This window comes from Epinephelus fuscoguttatus, linkage group LG10 (assembly GCF_011397635.1).
Source record: "Epinephelus fuscoguttatus linkage group LG10, E.fuscoguttatus.final_Chr_v1".
Lineage (NCBI taxonomy): Eukaryota > Metazoa > Chordata > Actinopteri > Perciformes > Serranidae > Epinephelus > Epinephelus fuscoguttatus.
The window spans coordinates 21661959-21684943 of record NC_064761.1 but is presented as its reverse complement, the minus strand read 5'-3'; the positions used below and the strand labels follow the sequence as shown (position 1 = coordinate 21684943).

The 22985-nt window shown below is 43.6% G+C and overlaps 1 protein-coding gene across 2 annotated transcripts in view; it reads left to right on the top strand.

Annotated features, from left to right (window-relative positions):
- alpi.1 (alkaline phosphatase, intestinal, tandem duplicate 1) overlaps positions 1 to 22985 on the top strand; it is a 135561-nt gene that overhangs the window by 79894 nt on the left and 32682 nt on the right. The window lies entirely within an intron of this gene.

Sequence of the window (22985 nt, the reverse complement as noted above, 5' to 3'; positions counted from 1 at the left end):
CTCGACGCAGCAGGTGGGAAGGGTGCCTCCGGAGGAACAAAAGTCAAGTTACCCAAACACCACACACAACCGGAACATGCTATCAAAATAAAAGCAGCGAGATACAAACCACAACAGTACCCCCCCCTCAACGAACGCCTCCTGGTGTTCTCCCAGGCTTGTCCGGATGAGCCGCGTAGAACTCCCGGAGCAGCAAATCATCCAGAATAAGGCCCCGTGAGATCCAGGACCGTTCCTCAGGACCGTACCCCTCCCAGTCCACCAGAAACTGGAACCCCTGTCCCCGCGGGCGAACATCCAAGATCCGAGACACCGTGAAGGCGGGATGGCCGTCAATGAGCCGGGGGGAGGCGGGGCGACGGTCGGAGGGCTGAGCTCACTGGAGCTGACAGGCTTCAGCAGGGAAACATGGAATGAAGGATGGATCTTCATGGAATCCGGCAGTCTGAGCTTGACAACAGAGGGGTTAATCACTTTCAAAATCTCAAAGGGTCCAACAAAGCGAGGGGAGAGCTTACGTGACTCGACATCCAGGGGGAGGTCACGTGACGACAACCATACCATCTGGCCGGGCGGTAGGCAGGAGCGGAAGAGCGGTGGGCGTCAGCGAGACGCTTGTTTCTCTCTGCGGAACGGGTGAGCGCTGCCCTGGCGGACCTCCACACCTCTTTCACCCTTCGGAGATGTTCCTGAACCGACGAAACCGCCACTGCAGCCTCCTGTTCTGGGAAGAGGGGGGGTTGGTAGCCCAGGCAACACATGAAAGGAGACATACCTGTGGCCGAACTGATGAGGGAGTTATGGGCGTACTCAATCCAGGGGAGCTGGGAACTCCATGAGACTGGGTGATGGACAGCGACGCACCGAAGGGCCGACTCCAGGTTCTGGTTGGCCCGCTCTGTTTGGCCGTTGGTCTGGGGGTGATAGCCTGATGACAGACTGGCCGTGGCTCCTACTGCCCTGCAGAACTCCCTCCAAACTTGTGACGCAAACTGGGGTCCTCGGTCCGACACCACGTCGAGAGGAATCCCGTGAAGCCTGAAGACATGGTTCACTAATAGACGGGCAGTCTCGAGGGCAGAAGGCAGTTTAGGGAGTGGCACATAATGAACAGACTTAGAGAATCGATCAACAATAGTCAAAATCACTGTGTTACCTTCTGACGGGGGCAACCCCGTGACGAAGTCCAGAGCGATGTGGGACCAGGGACGACTAGGGATGGGCAGAGGGCGTAACAGACCAGCGGGGGGTTGATGGGAGGTCTTTCCCCGGGCACAGACAGAGCAGGCGGCAACGAACTCACGTGTGTCCCGGTTCATACTGGGCCACCAGAAACTTTGACGAAGGAACTGGAGAGTACGGTGAAAGCCGGGGTGACAAGTGAGCTTCGACGAATGGGCCCACTGGAGAACCTGGGAACGGACCGAGTCGGGTACAAATCTCCGGTCAGGGGGTCCGGTACCAGGGTCGGGCTGCCGCTCTTGTGCCTCTGCGACAATGGACTCGATCTCCCAGGAGGCCATTCCCTCCTGTAGAAATTTGCAAACCCGAGGAATCTCTGGAGCTCTTTGCGGGTCGAGGGGGTTGGCCAGTCAGTGACCGCTTGGATCTTGGCCGGGTCAGGTTGTAGCTGGCCCCGGGCTATGATGTAACCGAGGAATCCAACTGAGGCGGAGTGGAACTCACATTTCTCGGGTTTGACGTACAACTTGTTTTCCAGAAGCCTCTGGAGGACGAGTCGAACGTGCTGTCTGTGCTCCTCGAGGGTGCGGGAAAAAATCAGGATGTCATCGAGGTAGACAAAAACGAAGCGGTTCAGCATGTCTCTCAACACATCATTGATTAGGGCCTGGAAAACTGCAGGGGCATTGGTGAGACCAAAAGGCATGACCTGGTACTCGAAGTGTCCGAGAGGTGTGTTGAAGGCGGTTTTCCACTCATCTCCCTCCTTGATCCTGATGAGATGGTACGCGTTCCGGAGATCCAACTTGGTGAAGACGGTGGCGGAACAAAGGGGCTCGAAGGAGGGGTCGACGAGAGGGAGAGAGTACTTATTCTTTACGGTAATATCATTGAGGCCACGGAAATCAATGCAGGGGCGTAGAGAGGCGTCTTTCTTCTTGACGAAGAAAAACCCCGCCCCCAACGGAGAGGAGGAGGGCCGAATGAGTCCAGAGGCCAACGAGTCCTTGATGTACACCTCCATAGCCTCTCTCTCTGGGCGTGACAGGTTGTACAGTCGACTGGAGGGAAGGGGAGAGCCAGGGAGGAGGTCAATGGAGCAGTCATAGGGCCGATGAGGGGGAAGGGAGAGAGCCAACTCCTTACTGAACACGGGGGCCAGATTGTGATACTCAGGGGGCACTGAGGTGAGGTCCGGAGGGGTAGAAGGTGTCACAGGGGGCCGAGGAGAGAAGGGATTGGCTGAACGCAGGCAATGGGAGTGACAATGGGGACTCCAATTGGTAATTCTGGAGGCTTTCCAGTCAATCTGGGGATTGTGGAGTAATAACCAAGGGAGACCTAACACCAGAGGAACATGGGGGGAAGGAATGACGAGCAGCTGAATGTCTTCACGGTGGTTACCAGAGATGATTAGGGTGACAGGAACAGTGCGGAACTTTACCTGAGCCATTAATCTACCATCAAGGGCGGTGACATTTCTAGGGATGGGCAAGGGCTCTAGGGGCAGGTTGAGCTGGGTGGCCAATTCATCTTGGATGAAGCTCTCATCAGCCCCAGAGTCGATCAGCACCTTCAATGGCAGTGATTCCCGACCCCAGAGCAGACAGGAAGGGACAGTGATACGAGCAGGAGAGCTAGGGGTAGGGGAAGTCTGACTCACCAGTGCGCTCTCGTTCACTGGTGAGTCTGCCCTTTTGGCGTCTGGGGACAGGAAGCCAGGAAGTGCCCCGCCTGGCCACAGTAGATGCACAGTCGCAGGTTGACTTGGCGCTGGCGTTCGCTGGGATGTAGCCGGACCCCTCCCAGCTGCATGGGCTCAACAGGTGAATCGTTGGGAGTGGCATGGGCTTGAGGTGGGGAGGGAAGGCCGGAGAAAGCTGACTGTACTACAGGTGGCGCTAATTCTCTACCTCTGGTGGAGCTAGTCTGCCTCCTCTCCTGACGCCTCTCCCTGAGTCTGTTATCTATGCGGATGGCTAAAGAAATCAACGACTCTAAGGAGTCAGGTTCATCACGGGAAGCTAGCTCATCTTTGAGCTCACTGGAAAGCCCTCTTAGGAAAACCCCCTTTAATTCTAGCTCACCCCACCCACTCTCTGAAGCTGCAATCTTGAAATCAATAGAGAAATCAGCCACTGATCTAGAACCCTGAACAAGAGAAAACAAACGCTTAGCTGCTTCCTGTCCCTGCCAGGGGTGGTCAAAAATTCTACAAAGTTCACCCGTGAAATTATCAAAGGAGGATAGGATGGGGGATTCCTGTTCCCATAACGCTGTAACCCACTGAGCAGCTCTACCCCGGAGTAAATTAACAGTGTAAGCAATTTTAGCTCTATCTGTGGGATAACTAAGGGGCTGCTGGTCAAACACCAGAGAACATCGTAACACAAAACCTCTGGCCCCCCCAATCTCACCGGCGTAAGGTTCGGGGGAAGGGACATAGGGCTCTTTGTGAGGGCTGTGGTGCGGTGGAACCGGGGCTGGCAGGGGAGAGGGTGCAGTACTCACAGAGGGCTGTTCAGGGGTGGCGCTGTGGTCCGAGGGGCGAAGCTGTTCAGTGAGATTGGTGACTTGAACGCTGAGATTCTGGAGTGTCTCCATGATTCCCTGGAACATATTCTCATGTTGTCCGAGCCGAAGTCCTTGCCTAGCGAGTGCAGCCTTGATGGGGTCCGATTCCGCTGGGTCCATGTTGGCCAGAGTATTCTGTGACATGTGATGCAGAGAGGGAACCCAGGAGCGGAAACGGAGCAGGTTTGAACAATGATTTATTTCACAAAGGGCAGGTGAATCCACAAAAAACCAAAACTGCCAGAGTCCATCAAAAACACAAAAGAAGTCCGGAGAGTGCTGGGCTGTGAGGGCACGGGAGGCACACGGAGGTTCTCTGTATACTCTGGCGTCGAGGAGTGTCTCAGCAGGCTTAAAGTAGGCGTCTTGATTGGCAAAGTAGAAACAGGTGAGTCCAATCACTCCTCGACGCAGCAGGTGGGAAGGGTGCCTCCGGAGGAACAAAAGTCGTTACCCAAACACCACACACAACCGGAACATGCTATCAAAATAAAAGCAGCGAGATACAAACCACAACACAGATGTTGCAACGGCTCATTTCTGGATAAACATGGCTTTCTGTCAACATCTTGATAGTGGTTATTTTGGGAGTCTAAGATTTTAGATAGTCTTGGCTTTCAGAATATGAAACTGTTACTTTCCCTCCCTGTATGTCTTCCTGAATTATTAATGAAATGCTTAATGCTGTAGTAACAAGGCAGGGTCTGGGACAGTGGGTTTTTATATGATTTAGAATAAAGTCTTGGCTTTCTGCATATTAAAACCTCTTTAAACCCACCAGGACTGCCACTGGTGACCCACTTAAGTGCCTTAGCATCACGCATCAAAATGTGAAGTTAGGTGTTTAAATTTTGTCATTGTGGACATGGTTCACATTGGTAGCTCAGCAAGATTCTCCACAATTCAATTGTTCAGTTCATGGTACTGAAACCATGAGCACCACAGTATAATTCATTTGGATTTACTGGCATGGTTAACAATAGACATGGAAAAATTGCTGACTCTCTACATTTGAAGCGGTCATCATGTCCAAACATGTGTCCATTCCTCAATTATTTACTTCTTTTAGTCTGTGAGTGTCCAGCGATCGAAATAATCAAACAAGTTTTTAAAGTTGTGAACATTGTCATGTGAAGTCCATTGCTAACTTCGCTGGTCAAACAGAGCGCGGTTCTTCCAACATAAATAATATTTTCTCATTTTGCTGCTCTGTGTTGTTGGGCATACTTGTTTTTGTTACCTTTCTGGCTACAAAATAAAACAGCCCCCAAGCTTTTCTGTATATTTTTCAACCCAGCACAGCCGCTGGAGTACGAATATGCACTCCCAGTGGCGAAGACTGATGGGCTCTGTCACAAAACTTTGCAGCAACTGTACTAGAGATTTTGAGGGCCTTTTCCCAAACTGATGGCTTGGTGACAGTCATTATGTAATGTGATGTATTTTGCTTAACATTGGAGTACAAAAACAACACATTTATTAAAAAGCTAAGACATTTCTTTTTCCTACAGTCTATAAAACTCAAAATTTGTTTTAGGGTCAGCATGACTGAAAATGATAGAGCTAGTCATAATTCAGAGGCGATGCAAGACTTTTCAGAATAATCTGACAATAAAGTAAAATCCAGTCCGAACCCTTTTAGGTATACCGAGTCAAATCCACATAAAATATGGAAATATAGAACAACAAGGACATAAAAGAAAATTCTGATGCAGATTTTTGAACCCATGCCATGGGCAGTACACACAGCATTATCCCAAAAGCAGCAGATTACTTATGTAACAGTCAACAAAATGAAAAATGACCGGACATAGAGTCAAAATTATGCAGGATTTGCAGGTCTCGCTCTTTCCCAGGAAGAGAAAGAAGGCTGTATTTTGAACTACCGCATTACTCACAACCCCCACTGATATAATTGACCATAGGCGGAGTAGAGAACGACATGCCCCTCTTCAGGCCATGGCCAATCTCCTGCACAGATCAATCAAAGCAGTTCAACAGTGGCCCTTTCAGCACCAGGCCACCCCTGAACTGATGAATGACCTGGGCTACAGTGTACCCCTTGCACACACACACACACACAACCCTGATGCAAACATGTGGCTTCTATAGTACAGTCAGACCGGCCTGACAAATACCTGTAGCTGCCCACCCACCTTCTAAATCCGTAGCAGTTAAATGAGTAGAGAATTATATCTCATCTGTTGCTGATGCTGAAAATAATAACAGTCAGGTGGGTTCTTTTTTCCAAACAGTGCATGAGCAAACCTGATGGGAATTAAACCCCTTACTCCCAACAGCTGAAGATATTAAGTTTTACTCTACCACTGTACGCACGTATTTCAATAAACCATGCAGCACTAATTAGAACAGCAGCATCACTCAACATCCTCCGTCAGACACTTAAAATCATCTTTATGGAATTACCTAAATGAGTCATACTCCGTCTGCCTTTATTTAACAAATTGCTCTCATCCTCTTTGTAACTCTGACTCAGCAGAGCAGTAGCCAGGATTTTAGAAATACTTGGGTCACCAGGACTGTTTGACCAGGAGAGTTTTTTTTAATTACTTGGGGTTTTTTATGTTTCATATATTCAGTTAACCATGCAGTTATACTTTCTGTTCAATTTATTCCCTAACAAGAAGGTCTAAATCTTGTTTGAAAGCATTCTCCAGACTTCCAGGAATAATTTCCTGGGGGAGAAATGAGTATGTTAATTATTTTATTGGTTCAGAAGTAAAAAACAGCTAAAATCTATACCCACACAATCCAGTCTCACTCCCAACTTGTCAAATACTGGCACTTGGTTAGTGGCCCCTAGTGCATCGAGGCACCCTTTTGTGGCAGCATGAGATGCACCAGGCAGCGACATGTTTTTTTAGTGTAAAAAGTGAAGAAGTCCACAGAGGGTAGACAGAATCAATCAAACAAACTCCAGACTTTGACCTTGGAGCCTGCTGTATATCAACTGTATGAAACAAAAAGTCAATTGAGTTATTTTAATAAGAACTTAGTATGTTTGTATGTGTAGCATACTATACTAGAGATCTACGTCAAAGTCACATGACGTTACATTATGTTAATAACTGCGTACTTTTTAAAAGCCAAACCATGATGATTGTCCAAACCTGACCACATACTTTTGTTGCCTAAACCTAAGGAGGTAAACCTAAAAAGCAGTTGTTGTTTTTTTTTCTTACCAACATTCCTAGTTTATTTTTAAAAGACTTACTGTTTGCATTTAACATCCAGAAACTGTAAATTTCTTTGAAAACTAAAGTGTATTTTTATAAGACATAATACACCTAAGGAGCATAAATTGACATACTGTTCCTGAGCATCCAAAACGGACACTAGAAGGGTAGCATGTCAAATTTTGAAGTGTAGGGCCACTGACTGGGTGTTGACATATAAAGACTTAGGAGTGACGATATGTTGTCCTACGATTTCTGAGTTTTTAGAGAGTTTGCTTGCTTTGGTCTGAATCAAGGACTAATTTTGTTACAAAGTTGCATAATTGCCTAGAGTTGGTTCATGTTCTCATAGCAGCCCAAGTGGACCAGATCAAATGCCTTGTATGAGAAAGCTGCTCTTGATTGGTCAGAATTTCCATGCGCAAAAAATCCAGGAAGTAAACAAAACGTTGAAGAAGAGTACACTTGCAAGATAATGTGACACTTTCTAATGTCACAATGGAGGGACAACTACGCAGATTAATTTAAGCGCTGGTCATCGTGGACTATATTGCTGTCATTGTTCATTTTAGTTAAACCATACAGTTTGAAAACGAGGCGCAGCTCCAACTAGAAAACAATGTTTTGATGCATTGGATGTGCTGAATGTGCATATTAAGGCAGTACAGGAGGAGGCACACATTAATAATCCTCCAGGACTGTAACATGCTCATGTTTACCCCAACAATGAGTCATGTGGCTGCAGTTGGTTCGGATCGAGGTCGGAACACGTTCTCACCACAAATGAACAGCACCAGAGTTTGTTTGTAACCGCGAGAGATTCGCATCTCTTCAAGAAGGTCTCGGTCCAGTTGTCTTGGCGCGCATCCGAATGTGATTACTGTGTTCACACCTGCCCAAACGAACCGCACTTTTGGGTCAAACGAACTTGAGTTTGATAGAACTGAACCAAACGAGGCAGGTGTGAAAGCACCCTTAAATCTTCTCAAGGCCTAAAATAACAGCCCTTGTGGCTTAAATTTAGCTGTACAAATTAATAGTTTTCCAAAAACTGCATGTCAAAATCAAATCGATTCAATCAGGTGTTATTTTTATGATACAACTTATGCTCTTTAATTCATCGTCACAGTATTGAGATTTGTAATAACTGAAACTACACCATCTGTCATGCACAGCTAGTAGGTTAGGTTCAGGTGTGTTCACTTGTCTCCACTATTGCTGTCCTTTTGTTCTCAGTGTCCTCCCATTTTAAGCATTTAATCAATGGTGAACTATATTACATTTCTTAAAGTGGGTCTTCACGTGCAGGAAGCCTTTTATTAGTAGTCCACCCACATACTTCCCACATCCGCACTTAATTGGCACCTGAACCTCTCAGCCCTCCCACTTCAATGTTGGTGCAATAGTTTGATAGCTATTAGCAGTCATTGAAGATTAATGTCAGTAAGGAGGTGTTTGTATATATATTTTCCCCCTCTCTGCACACTGCTTCTGGTAATCTGATACTTGTGTTATTCTTTGCCTTCAATTTTCCTGACAGGTGACACATGAAGTGGAAAAGTCAGGAGCTGAATCACTTGAAGGTTTTTTGGTTCACGTTCAATTCACAGTGGTTTTCCCTTTAATCACCACAGAGGAAGAAAAAACATGACACTTGGCAGCTGGAAGTGGATATTTTTAATCGGTAAAAGTTTAACATAAATAAGACACACGTTTCATGTTTTCATGATAGTCGTTAAGTATTACCAGTAAGCCTCTAATTACTGCTACAAGAAATACTGTCCAAGCTGTAGCTGGACTATAACTGGATCAATCCCATTTGGCAATAGGGTCACTGATTTTATTAAGTCTCGGGTCAAATCGGGGTATTTTTAGTAGGGGTGGAAATCTTCAGTGTTGCAGTTATAGAAGTGCCAAAAGGGTATTTTGTCTATCATGTACTGTATCAGAGGGCTCCATTAAACTATAATGGTAACCGGCCGTGTATCATGCCAACGTTAAAGGATGCCTTTTGGTTGGATTCTGACGCTGCAAGTCACTGCCCAAGCGCCGGACTTCGTTGACTTCGGAGTGAGACCGGGCACCTGGTGATGATAAACCTCTGGGGAAACAATTAATTTTTCGGGAAGATCGAATGTAGTAAGTAGATATCTGGATCCAAGACTTCCTCCTCTGTGCACCGGTCATTTTGGGTAATCTCTGTAAACTGATCAATCTTTAAAAAGCGATTATAAAGTTTAATCATCATTGGACGACAGCCAGTGGGTTCCAAGATGGCATTTTAGGCAGTGTGTTCTGCCTCTCCACATAGACTGCGAACCAATACTACTCGGACTACAAATGTAAACCAGAACACTTCCAATACCAAAATCATGTCTCGCTGCCTACAGATTCTGTATACATATGCAAACATCTGTTTATACAGATTACACCATTCTTGTCTGTGCATTATACTTCATCTATGGAAACTCTTTTGTTATTTACTGATACTATGGACTTCCTTGCCAGCAACTGATGACCATTTCCTCACTCATATGTAATTTGTGGGACTTTGTGGGAGAGTTGCAAATACTGGATTTTTTTTTTTAAATAATGTGGGATCTAGGGGAATCATGTGTGAGTCATCTCTATTGTCCACATGTTGAACCTGGAAGCAGAACTTCATCAAGTGAAACCGTCTCCATCACTTTCACCCCAGTCACACCATGCCTCTCATTGACTCTTTCTTTATCATCTGCTCTCTTCCTCGACTCTTTCATGTCTTTTTTTCTTCCAGCCCTCTTTATCATCTCTGTCTTTCTCACTCTCCTTTTCTCTTTCTCACTGTTGCTGTGAACTGCCTTTTCCCATGCGCTGCAGGCGTGGTTTTACCCAAATCCAAGAGGGAATTGCTGAGAAAACATCTCTGGTTACCACCGTCTTTGTGGCTATGCTCCTTACCAATTCTTACAACTGGTCCTTTTGAAGTCATGAATGAAAAATGACAATACTCTAGCTCTGACCTAAAAAACAGGTTGGTGAGAGCGACTCACTGGCAATTAGAAACCTCACACAAGTATTGAATGCAAGTGCTGGGCTGCATTCAGTCTTCCGGCTTCTTATTTCTTCGATCAAAAGCCTCAATCAAGAGTATGTAAAAGCTCCTCAGAAAGTGTAAGCTAAGGCCTTCCAAGGAGATACACTGGTGCAGAATGGCAAAATAGATATTTCTGAACTAAATAAGTCTGGTACAACCTTTCTGTGTGTTTATTTAAGGCAAAAAATAGTATCTTAATAAAGGGAATTACATGATAAAATGCATTCTGGTCCAGCAGATAACCAGGTCCGAAATGAAAATCTGATTTCTTAACATGGCTGCAACCATCATTCCCTTACTTTAGCTGTGTGGTTATTATTGTAACTATGATGTGATGATGATGGTCCCCTTAACAAAGTAGTCATTTTAACCCAACACAGGATGTTTACTTAACCTTAACCAAGTTGTTATTTTAACCAAACCATGATCTTTCCCTTAAGCTAACCAAGCCTTAATCATAGCTGTGTAAGATCACAAAGCTGCATTATTTTTGCAGCAATGATCAGTTTTAGAAGCCACAGACAAATGACATTGTCATGCTCAGAAAACTTTTATGTCTCATTCTAAAGGTCAGTTACAAACAATGCACTTTGTCATTTGGAGGACTTTTTAGAAAACACAATGTTTATCTAAACTCGAACCTTCAGGATAACTCTTCGTCCTGTATCACCAATGGACCACACTAACCTCTGGTGGAGGTTTAACACTCAAATAGAAAAAACAAATATGCTTGTGACTGTGAAAAATCCCATTTAAGTTTTCAAAATTTATTAATTAGTTGTGCTTCCAGAGCCCACAACCCCAATTCCAAAATTATTGGGACGATGTGTAAAACAAATAAAGCAATTATTTGCATTTTTTACCCATATTCAGTTGAATCCAGTACAAAGATGATATATTTAATGGTCAGACTGATAAACTTTATTGTTTTTCTGTGAAATATATACTTATTCTGAATTTGGTGCCTGCAACACATTTCAGAAAAGTTGGGACAGGAGCAACAAAAGACTGGGAAAGTTGTAAAAGGCTCAAAAAAACCCTGTTTGGAACACTTCACAGGTAAATAGGTTAAGTGTTAACAAATCATAGTATCATTATAAGGTATGAAAGGAGCATCTTCAAAGGCTCAGTTGTTCACAAGTCAGGATTGTCACTTTGTGAAAATGTGTGGGCAAACAGTTCAACAGTTTAAGAACAACCTTTCTCAATGCACAGTTGTAAGGAATTTTATTGATTTCACCATCTACAATCCATAATATGAAACGATTCAGAGAATCTGGAGAAAACTTTGCATGTTAAGGCCAAGGCTAAAAAACTATTTTGAATGCCCATGACCTTTCAACTCTCAGATAGCACCACAGCTTCTCTGGGCCTGAGCTCATCTGAGATGGACTGACACAAAATGGAAAAGTGTGCTGTGGTCTGACGAGTCCACATTTCAAATTGTTGTTAGAAATCATGGACATTGTGTCCTGCAGACTAAAGAGGAAAAGGACCATCCAGATTGTTACCAGCACAAAGTTCAAAGGTTAGCATCTTGGATGGTATGGAGGTGTGTTAGTGCCCATAGCATCATGGGTAACTTGCACATCTGTTAAGGTACCTTGAATGCTAAAGGTACATACAGGTTTTGGAGCAACATATGCTGCCATCCAGACAACGTCTTTTTCAGGGACGCCCCTGCTTACTCCAGCAAGACAATGCCAAGCCACATTCTGCATATCACAAGACTGCGGGTACTAAACTGGCCTGCCTGCAGTCCAGACCTGTCTCCCACTGAAAATGTGTGGCGCATTATGAAGCACCAAAATGCACTAGTGGATGCCAGGACTGGTGAGCAACTGAAATCATATATCAAGTAAGAATATTAAAGAATTAGCCTTTCTGTTGTTAAAGAAAATGTGATGTAACACAGGGGTAAACATGTTTCTGTCCCAACTTTTTTGGAACTTGTTGCAGGCAGCAAATTTAGAATGAGTGTATAAATTATAAAGTTTATGAGCTTAAACATTAAATATCTTGTCATTGGACTGTATTCAATTGAATATAGGCCAAAAAAGATTTTCAAATCATTAAATTCTGTTTTTATCTATGGTTTACATGGCATCCCAGCTTTTTCGGAATTGGTGTTGTATGTTTCAGTTAACAGAACTCTTACATTTTACAGGTTTGAAATTTAAAAGATCTAAAAAGAAAACGAAACAAAACTTAAAAAAACAGCATTGCTGAAAAACCTGCAGCTGGTATGTGATGCATAATTGAAGCAGCAATTACTTTTAAGAATAAACAGTAGTTGCAAAAAGCAATCTCACAACGAAGTCCCTTAAGTGCAGTCACCATTCTCAAGGTTTAATTGTATCGCACAATCATCCTCTGCAGAGGGAGTTTGCCCGCAGACAAAGTTTACTGATTGAAGGGTCCAGAACAGCTGCTGAATTGACCTCATAGAGATATTGTTTCATAAACTGCTGGTTCAGAAACCAACAATGACTTTCAATCCATGCTTTTAAGGCAACTGATAACTGGGCAGACTCCAACTGCTAATAATAGTTAAAAACATGAAGAACAGCTTCTGAAGTGGACCATGTGGTGAGACTGCATAGCTTGTGGACAAAAATTGCAGGTCTGACCGTAATGTTGGCTTGGCCTGGCTCTGAAAATTTTACATTAATAACACTTTGTGTCCTAATTATCTCTTAAACCCATGTAAAGACAGTGCTTTAGGTAGTCAGAGCTGTGCTCTTTTCTAACAGTGCCATTGTTGACAGAGGGAGCCCTGAGGTTGAAGATAAACCAGCTTTCTCTGTGTAAACCAGGGATATTCTCACAGAGCTGCTCTCTGATGATATTGCAAAGAAAAAATAGGTGTTTAGCCCAGAATTTGCCTATTAATTGCTAGAATATTAAGCTGCATTGATGTTCAGAATTGAAAGCTAAGCTCGTCACAGGCCTGAATGAATAATTGACCCTTTGAATAAAACGTTAGCAAACAATCGCGCACTAAAACACACCCACACAGGACTGACTTTTCTTCCACCCCCTAATAGGCTTCCCTCCTCCTCCTCCTCCTCCTCCTCCCCCTCATCCTCCTCCTCCTCCTTTTACCATCCCCTCTTTTTCTCTTTTCCAATCTTACAAACACATACACAAATCCGACCACCTAGACAATTACAGACGTCTGCTCATTTCGCCTTGGGAACTTTTGGCTGTTTATGGGCCAGATACTGCACTTTAGAAGAAACAGTTTGGTAGAGCAGATCATAAAATGCACATGGAGTAGATATCACAAGGCCCTCTACCTTGAGGGGAATGGTCAGCTCGTGTCTTTGTTTCATTATGAATATTGCTCTTGAGCAACAGTAATGGCATGATTTTGTATCACTGAGAGCCTGTATTAAGTGCAAAAGGCAAGAGGATGTCATTACTGAACACATTATCTATTTGTTTATATTTCTTTCTCACGATGGCTTCCCTCTTCCATTAACAGAGAAAGCATCATCTGAGCTCAAAAAACAAAATGAGGGAAACAAACTTAAGTGCTCCTGAAGGCTGAATGTCTGGTGTTAACATCTAAAACCACCAGAGGGCACTCAATCTGGGTATGAAAAAATTTAAAAGTTGAGGTCTTAACTTGTTTTATTTTGCTTTTCTCCCTTTTAACAACAAAAAAGTTGAAATGTTTTCATTTTGTCAACCCAAGAACAAAGTCACCAGCAATTCCAAAAAGAAGTGTTGCTTTGTAAATAGTGTAAGTCAGCATTACTGTATGTATTGTACGTTACTGTTTATGAAATTGTATGATTTATGTGTTTGACCCGGGGAAGACTAGCTGATGCTAGGGTGTTAGTCAGTGGGGATCATAATAAACTAATCTAAACTGGCTGTATCTTCACAAACAATATAGGGGCAGCAGTAGTCTTGGCAACATACAAGTTGAAGAACTGCTGGTTTAAAATTTTAAGATGTCCACTGTCAAGATGGCCTGTAAGAAGGCACTCTACTCTAGAGTGAACGTGACAAGATGGTGTCTGCTTTGTATCCTTGTACCAGCTGGTAAACTATTTTAGGAAAATGAGCAACACACTCAAATCACTTAAAAAACACAGTTAGGTGTTGCTAAGCAAGGCACTTAACCTTCCATCTGCTGACCAGTGGAGCTCCCAGGCCAGAACATGATGGAGTTTGCTAAGAAAACAGCAAGCTCTCTTTTAAACTTTTTAAACTCCTTTTTTTTTCCTTCAATTATGCAAAATTAGACCATGATGTACAAAGAATATACCAACACATTCTCACTCTGACCTTGTCACATATGGACGTTTGGTCATGGACTTTCCATGTCCAGATACGATGTGAAGGTCCATTAGTTGTTGACGTTCTGGGACACCGTGTCAAGTTCTGCCTTTTACATGCATTGTCTTCTTTCAAAATACACTTCCCATTTTCACAGGAAATTTACCGTTTACATACTGTCTCTTTCAAAATAAATGCACTACGTCGGCACAACAATGCAAACTGACGTTTGTTTTTTTCCTATTACAATTAATGGACGTAGTTGGATTTAGGCAACAAAACCATGTGGTTAGGTTTAGGGAAAAAGAACAGGGCTCAGACTTTCGTCACTTTACCTTTTGTTCTTGTCCCACTGCGTTTCTTCCGGGTTCTGTTAGATTATAATGGTAACCTGCCGCATATTATGCTGATATTAAAGGACAACTTTTTTTTAGCAGTGTCTGACGCCACTAGTCACTGCCCAAATGCCAGATTACGACAACTTCAGAGTGAGACCGGGTTGAATGTATGTCATTTCTGCCAGCACAAACCCCCCAGCACCTGGTGTCACAGCATGCTGGTGGTGAGTGGCAGCACTGGGTCTAACCTGTGTAATGGCAGCAACAGAAAGTTTGCTGGGGGACATGCATGCACAGTCTAGATTTTCTAAAGCCTGAAAACAGAGCCAAAAGGAGTTGCAGAAGTCTAGGTTTCTCTCATACCACTTGAAGTACAATATGCTCAAAGTTTATTACAGGATTTGTGCCCAATGATGCTAAAATAAACGTCCTACCCCAACTTTAAATTAGGACTAAACACCTTCAACAAAACATTTGTCAACATCTGTCAAAAAAGTAATGACATCTGTGCCAGTTTTCTGTCATATGAAGTTTTCCATCAAAAAAAGAAAAAAAAAAAAAAAAAAGATGACAGCCAAGGCTAGTGACAATGTAAGAGGACAAAAAATAACCATCTCGATCATGTTCAAACCATCATGTGCCCCTCTGGCCCTGTTTGATGTCTCTTTCAAACAAAAGGACAAAAACCCCCCACAGAACAGAACAAAGACACACAACACTTTCCATATAAATGTGCAGTGGAAAGAACACTAAAACCAGAGTAAGAGTGAGCAGATGTGCCTCGGCACAGAGATGACACCATGTCGTTCGTCTTTGAAAAAGCCACATGTGTCTGATGTTGGGGACATGTAAAAAAAAGTCTATCGTCATTTGAGGAGCGGAGAGGCAAGGCTCTGTGGTGCTGAAGCTGTTGGGTGGGAAGTGATTTTTTTTTTTCTGCTGGTGCGTTGTCAGCAGTGCCACTCCTGCCACCTTCTGGACCTTGGTGGGACAAATGGGTCTGAAAAGGAAGAGGAACTTAAGACACACATGTCTGTGTGTACAGTAGACCTCATGCAAATAGAATGTGTTAGCATTGTGGGGTCTTCTCAGTGTTGAGACGCATACAATGACCTGACTGAAAACTTTTTTTTCCAAATTTGGTTTCCTCTAAAGGTTTCTATGTAAAGAAAAAAATAAAGGGTGAGAAGAATGTAAGGGGAGTGCAGAGAAATGAAACTGCTAATGACAAGTTTAGCCAGCAAGGAAGGCAGCACGTTATGGATCGACGTTGTGTACCTGCACTACAGGTGTAATTAGACTGAGATGATCTCCTATGGTATTTCCAGTTGAAGGAGGTGTTTGAGAGAGTAAAAAATATGAGGTCACCTGGGGTACTAGGATGAATAATACCACCTCTGCCATAAAAGATGAATGGTGAGTTACAAATTAATTTAATCAAGTCAGATAAAATCCACTTCGTGAAACTCAGACTGCTGGACTGCCAATAGTCGTTATGGTCATGTGACTATTTAGCAAAAGATTATGGAATTCAGATTAATTCTTTATTGTCCTCTACAGAGTAAATATGTTTTCACAGTCTGTACACAATCAAGTTCTCAAACCAAGTTGCACACTGAGTCTGTTCTTTCATCCGAAATTGTTGCACATCTAAGAATAAATATGACTTCACATTGTGTCTATCATGTTTGCTCAGTGAGTCAGAAACTCTAGTCCGTCAGCATCTGTGTTTTTCGCATTCCGTCAGAGGCCTGTAGAGATGTTTGACCAAGAATCAGTGAAGGAAATGTGGTAGCGGAACACATCCGTGACAGGACAGAGGAACGGGGTGCACAGAATAATTTCATAACTCAGATAGCTCACTTTCAACAAGTCAGTTAGTAATATTCAGGACGATGATGATGAAGAGGAGGAGGATGTGGACCACGCACAGAATGTGGAGGACAGAGAGGGAGGACAGCTCCGCCCTTTCACGCAGCTGCGGTGCCAAATAAAAGATAGGGAGAGAGCAGTAACAGCCAGGGACCTAACTTCAGTGGAACGAGGTAAAGGAAGAAATGTGTCTTTTCATTTTGTCACATATTGCAAATTTTCACAATGAACACAATAATAAAACGCATCGGAATCAGTGTGCAAGGTTTCTTTGCATAACGTTGTTTTGATGGATAAAAAAAACGCATTCCAAAAATTGGACTCAGTGTGCAAAGGCCTTAACACTCAAAATCTACAATATCTACAGTTCTGGCTCCTAGGACACGCAGTCTCTATATAAAGATATCTGCATATGTAGCCAGAGTAGTATCGACCAGTCATGTTTGGGCGAGCTTTGGTTGCACGCAGGTAAACAGTCCATGTGGAGAGTAAAACTGTCAGAACGCACTGGCTGAAAGGCAGTCTTTGAATGCATCAGCTATTATCTGAAGACAATTTAGCTTTTTGTTAGCTTTTTTTAATCATTATTCTGCATTCGTATGCCAACATGTTCATAGAGATTGGCTGAAATGTCAGCTGGATCTGTCTCAAGATAATTGAGCTGTAAATAATGACAGGTGTACAGAGGAGGAGTCCTAGCCTGGCTAACCACTGATTACACTGGAACCCTGGAAATATTGTCCGTTGCCCCAATAGGCTATATGATCGTCAAACAATAGCTGTTGGGTTCTAAGATTGAAGAATGAGTAACGATTGATTTTGTTCTGATGGGGCAGGATACAACATTGTGTTGTTTCAAAAGAAAGCCCCTCTGTGCATTCTTTAAATTCTTTGTCATGATGGTCTTGGGGTTCATATAGTACTTTAAAGGTATGCAGGATTTTCCTGAACAAACATTGTACTGACTGATACCAAAGCAATCCCTCTCAATCATTTCTTATGACCCGCAGTGCTCAGGTGAGGTTAGGGCTTTATAAAATGGTTTTAGCCATGAGCCAGACCATATGCAGCAGGCATCTGAAACGCCAACCGAGAGTGGATCTGGGATTGGGTTTAACTTTCACTTTTGCAGAGGAGCATGTTTACACACAGTAAATAGCAATAGTATACCTTTAAGAAAGAAGAGTGAACTCAGCAGAAGGATACTGTCCTCTTTTATACATCCATCCATTTACGTATGCTTATCCGGGGCTGGGTTGCAGGGGCAGGAGGCCAAGCAAAGCACCCCAGACAGCCCTCTCCCCAGCAATGCTTTCCAGTTTCTCCTTGGGGACCCCAAAGCGTTCCCAGGCCAGATGGGATATGTAATCCCTCTTGTGTGTTCTGGGTCAGCCCCGGGGCCTCCTACCAGCAGTAAGTGCCCAGAACACCTCTGATGGGAGGCGCCCAGGAGGCATCCTGATCAGATGACCAAACCACCTTAACTGACCCCTTTTGACGCGAAGGAGCAGCTCCCTCCGGATGTCTGAGCTCCTCACCCTGTCTCTAATGCTGAGCCCAGCCAACCCGCAGAGGGAACTCATTTTGGCCGCTTGTATCCGGGATCTCATTCTTTCGGTCACTACCCAGAGCATATGACCATAGGTGAGGGTTGGGACGTAGATGGACCAGTAAATCTGAAGCTTTGCCTTCCAGCTCAGCTCCCTCTTTACCACGATGATCCAGTGCAGCACCCACATCACTGTGAAACGGCACCACACCATTGATCCATCACGCTCCATTCTATCCTCACTCGTGAACAAGATCCTGAGATACTTGAACTTCCTTACTTGAGGCAGTAAAAACAAGCGATTAAACAAAATAGTAAATGGTATCCCAAGCTGTTTCAAAAGCGACCATCTCCTTCAGCTTCATTCCCTAAACTGATTTTTAAAGTAATGTAGACATTAAAGACGTCAAGATCATTTGCATCACTGTTCTTTCTTGCCAAAGATGACTGAGGCCTAGAAATCATATTACATCAGTAACCCTCATTACTAAAATAATTTGTCAAGTCCTCTCTGATCTCAGACTGTTCAGTATTTACAATTGTCTTCATACTGTAAAACACTTTATACACTGTACTTCCTCCAGCTATAAAAAAAAAATGCTGGTTGTTACAGTTGAAGAGATTCCCAATCTCATCAAGACTAATCTGGAAAATGATGGTTAAATAAAATGATTTAGAAATTATACAGTAAGTAGAAAAGCATCAGGAGGATACATGATTTACAGGATCGAGGCCTACACATCCTGGGTTCTGACTGACCCATATTCCAGAGCCAGGAAACTTGTCCTCACCACCACCACCTCCACAGGCAGCCTGCTCCAACACAGGTTAGCCGAAGAGGGCCTACTGATCGTGATCCAATGCGACCCTGTGCTAATTCCCTGGTGAAAGCCACCCAGTCAGTCCAGCGATGCCTCAAAACCTCAAGGTTTATATGAACAAGCTCCACTCTGAATGGGAACCCAGGAACTAGGCCGGTAATAACAGACCTCAGGAAAAAAGGTTTTGACCAAAGAGAGAGCGGTGAACAGAGACTCACCCCATTCGCCCCCTCGTTTTCTCTCCCTGCAGGTTTTGGGAGAATGTCGAACACGCTTCCTGTAAAGCTATGTAGTATTTATTACAGCCTCCGTTTTTGAAGGCTGGGGTCATGTAGCCTGCTGTCTATTTATCCTAGAGGTCATTTACTACATTAGGCCTGGTTTCAGGGCCAGGAGAGGAAGAGAAGAACGAAATCTAAGATGCAGGAACTAAATTGGTAGCAAATGTATAGCCTCCAACTTGCCCCTTGGCCCTAATGCGTTTTTCAAGTGCTCTGCTCACCGTGCTCCAAGATGCGGGGACGGCTTGCCTCTGAAATAATATTTCAACAGTGGTTACAGACGCAAAACCGGCGCCATCTCTCAGCTTGGGTTGTTCCCACCAAAGTGCAGCATAAGGGATTTTCATTTTATTTCTGGGAAGATGTTATGCTTTGCTGTGTAGTGGTGGTGGTGGCCTTAAGGTTAAGAGAAGTCGGCTCATGACCAAAAGGTTGCAGGTTTGAATTCCCAGGCTGAAGGATCTCTGGTCTCCTTCAACAGCTTCACCACTGAGGTGCCTTTGAGCCAAGCATTTAACAGTATCGCCAGTGGGGCTTTGCACTGGCTTCAGCAGGAGACTGTGGTTGTACTGGGCCGCTCCCAGGTTGGATGAATGCAAGTGTGTGAATGTGAAGCAGGGCGTTGCTGGAAAAAAAGAGCATGTGTGCTCAAATCCCCAAGAAAGGTTAAAAACAGACACCAGCGCGGAGGCTACCAGGCCGCCCACACATGCCTGAAACTGAGCTACTAAAGTTGTATAAACAAATTGGAAAACACACCTTATGCTGATGAGAGATCATTTACTCGTATGGGGTCATTCTGGTCAGCCATTTTGCGAAAAGAATTTCGACTACGTTTGAGATCAATGCCTCAAAGATGTTTACATGGAGGCTGAATCGCCGTTCTTCTGCAGCTAAGCTCTCTAAAAGATCGCTTTGACCATCTCATTTTCATTTAAATGGCTCAGTGGAGTCCCATTTGCTCGCTGCTTTCCTACAGCACAACAGGCTCAATAAAAGCCAATGAGCTGATGAAAACAGGAAAACCTCGTTGTTGTCTTATACAAACAGCATATGGTTTGCTCAGTGTGGCTGCACATGGCAGCACTCCTTCAACTTCATTTGCTCCTCTGAATCGAGTTGTCCTCTTACCATCTGGGCAATTATGAAGTTTCCCAGTCTCCAAGTTTCTTTCGTCAACACTTTACTACAGCCTTCATCAAGTGTATTAATAAGCATATGCACTGTATTCATACAGCAGATGTATAATCGTCGTTATTTTGGAATGAAAGTCATGAATGCACAGATTCTTGCAACAAATGTGTAATTCACAAAGTAGTTTGTGTGTGTTCTGTGATCACACTGTATGTAACATGCAGCACCCTGGAGAGAAGGCAAAACAAGCTACGTTAAAGGAGTAATCTGACTTATCACAAAATGCTCATTTTCATGCTCATGTCCATGAAATATGAAGCTATTTGACTATTTCCTTCGGTATAGGAGCAGTGACATCTAGGAGTCTCTGCTAGTTCAATTGCAACCTTTTCTGGGGTATCGTCAAATGGCTTACCCTCAACACCACCACCACCACCACCACCACTGTTTCACGCTACACTACAGAAGAACATAATAAATACGAGGATGTGAAAGTAAAATGAGTTTTAATCAGTATTACATTTATAGTTACTGGTAAGAGAGAGGGAAATTATGAAGCCCAGTGTTACAGTGTAATTCTCTGGTGTATCAGTGAAGTGTATAAACTACACTGCAGAGTGGAGTCTCTACTGACAGAGACAAACAGTGACAGCTGAGTTATATGAAGGGGTTGACTGGGCATCTGCAGGGCCCCGTTTCATCTGGTATATGAAATGTTTATATTGTCAAGATGCATCTTTATAAACACACCCAGGCGGCATCTCACTGTCCCACGATAGACTAGCCTACAACTACCAAGTACAAGAGCCATGAGATACTGATTCCCCTCACATATTAACACTCAACCCAGACAAACAAGCGGCGGTGTCTCACGCACACACTCAGCCAGAGACGTAACGATACAAATAATGGCTAACTGTAGCATTACATGGCTAGCGGTTATTAAGACGTTTAACAGAGTCAAGCCTTTTTAAAGCTTGGTGTTGGATGTTAGCCGCTGCTGCTAATTAGCTCATGTTAACACTCTGGAGACGGTCCTTCAGCGCTGCATCTAACCTGTGTCCGGTGGTGATCAGTCTGTCTGTTCTGTTGTCGTGCACACCGCTACATGTTTTACCCTCTAGACAGCATGATGCAGTTGTTCTTCTCTGTGTTTATTGGCGGCTCACAAACTAAGTTTAAAGTTACATGTACCACCACCCACTGTGTCAGGTGTGTAGATGCTGCCCTTGTTCAAGTCCTAGTCAAAGAAAGCGGTCTGGCTTCGTATTATCGCCGCTATTTATTGGCTATAATTTTAGTGTCCCATTATATTGTGCATCCCTAATTGTTACGGTCTAGTTTTTGTCAGGCATAAATATATTATAACATGTTCATTAGTCAGTTGTAGGTGCTGGCAGGTGGATTCATTACCTTTGGACAGAGCTGGCTTTTTTACCCATTTTCAGTCTTTATGCTAAGCTAAGCTAGCTATCTCCTGACTGGAGCTTTGTATTTACTGTAAAAATATGAGAATAAGATTGATCTTCGATCCATCGTCTCCCACAGGAATCAGACGTCACGCATTCCCAATTCCCAGAATTTTTATTGACTCCTTGACTGTCTCCGCTAGCTGTCAACAGCAGCTGAATGTCGATGTTTTGTTTTTTTTGTAACAAATTTGATTAATCTGCCCTCTGGACCACAAAAAGATAAAGGAGCGGGATACGTCCTGTTGTAATGCTGGGCTCTGATCAGCAGCCATGCATGTAGCTGTCAGGATGTTGCAGATGTTTAAAAAGATATCCCCTTCCCCAAGGCAAAGTGAAATTAATGGTGGTATTATAAACATCTGTCACACAGCCCAGATCAAACAAAACACAAGGGCTTCCAAGGATCCTTGGTTTGTAGTGTTTGTAAGACTCTGTGGCTCTTTTTTTTTTGCAGTTTCATGTCTTAGCGAGGAGTGACACTGACAGCATGGAGGTAATAATTAACCTAAAATGATGCCTCATAATGGTTTGCTGCATCTGTAGGCTCTAGGCTACAGTAGGGTTCACAGAGGAGATGCCTCAACCTCAGACACACTCTGATAACTGTGTGTCTGTATTGTCGGAGCATTCAGTAGCCCTTTGACGTACTTTAAAAGGATGTTAATGAAATGTGTGGACACTGTTCTGTTTGCTATGTATATATTCTAGTAATGTGTACATGGATTGAACCTCCTCATGCGGACGTGATATACGTGACTCCTCATCTTTATCAGATTCCCCCTCCAAACATTTACTGTGGCAAGTGAGATTGATGTTTGACACAGGTGCCTCCGCAATTAAGGAGCGAGCCAAAGAGTGTTGTTACTCAGCAGTTTCTGTCTATTCATGATTATTTGGCAAATCAAACAAGTGTCAGGAAGTTTTGTAACACTCCTATAAGGTTCTGTCTGTTTGTCTGTCTTCATCGCACATTATCAGTTAAGAGGGAAGTAGCAATTAAATGGATTCAGCTGAGTCTCTGAGCGATCACACCATGACCACTAGGTGGAGTAAAGATAGATACTGTAAGTCTAGACAGGGTTGTACATCATTATAATGGGTTTTTGTCAGATCTTTTAGATTGCATATTAAAAAAGACTTTAAGACTTGCTTTAATATTCTGTTTATCTGCCAACTCTGTCATCCACTGTGTTCTTCAT